At 34.2% G+C, this 932-nt stretch overlaps 1 protein-coding gene across 1 annotated transcript in view; it reads right to left on the reverse strand.

Annotated features, from left to right (window-relative positions):
- LOC118737317 (Y+L amino acid transporter 2) overlaps positions 1-374 on the reverse strand; it is an 88,595-nt gene extending 88,221 nt beyond the window's left edge. Inside the window, exon 1 of the mRNA XM_036467747.1 lies at positions 291-374. The gene's annotated coding sequence lies outside the window, so the exon portion shown is untranslated. The remainder of the gene's footprint in view (positions 1-290) is intronic.
- Positions 375-932: the final 558 nt, after the last annotated feature.

Below are 932 nucleotides of genomic sequence, written 5' to 3' on the forward strand. Positions count from 1 at the left end.
GATCTATTCGAACAGACTAATTGTTTTCTGACAAAAAAAAAAAAATCACAATTGTTTAGAGCCTTTTTTATAGTGACGAGTTAACTCTCATTCGGCAGTCAACAATAGGTTTTCAGATCAAAAATTAAAGGTTAACTGCCGAATTCGAGTCAACGCCTCATTGTGAAAACGGCACTTAGAGTTTGATCAAAATTTCTTCCAATTTGTGCAATGCGTCTTGGTGTTTTTCAAACAAATTGTGATTCGTCTCTTCCGAACGACAAATGGTTTTTTAGTACTTAAGTACTCACCTTTAATTTACCCAATTAGGCTTACTACCTTAGTTAGCTGGTATTTTCTGAGTTTCGCCCGAAAAAAAATTCACCCGAAATTTTTTCATATTAGCGAAAGGAGAGGACAAGGAGGAGGAGACAAGTGAAGGATTTCGGGGGAAAATACAACTAATGATAAAGATGATTCTGTAAATCAATTTTGAGCTTTGATGTAATTTTTGAACTTTGCAAAAATGTATCACATATTTGGAAGCACAACAATGTCACAAATAAATCACCAACTGTGCGTTGCTTATATAAGCGGAATTAGTATGAATATTCTCATTTATGTCACACGCCTTGTTTTTTTGTTTTTTGTTTTAGAAATTACAAATTTCTTATCACTTTTCGCATGTTGCTCACGCCACACATTTAGAATAATAAATAACTACAATTGACTAAATCCTTGTATGAGTAAGTTTCAGCCATTTAAATGGCAGAATTTTTTTCTCTTAATGGAGACATCCGTACTAGGGTAACCATTCGAAATTTTATTTATGTCAACGAATTTTCGTTGGATTACTACCTACCCAAGCACCGTCAATTTAAACCAAAAACCATGTTTCCATGACTAAGGTCACCGCATCTTGTTAAGAAAACTGAGATTGCGGTTGAAGTGGG

This window comes from Rhagoletis pomonella, unplaced genomic scaffold (assembly GCF_013731165.1).
Source record: "Rhagoletis pomonella isolate Grant_MI unplaced genomic scaffold, Rhpom_1.0 Rhpom_scaffold_00004, whole genome shotgun sequence".
NCBI lineage: Eukaryota > Metazoa > Arthropoda > Insecta > Diptera > Tephritidae > Rhagoletis > Rhagoletis pomonella.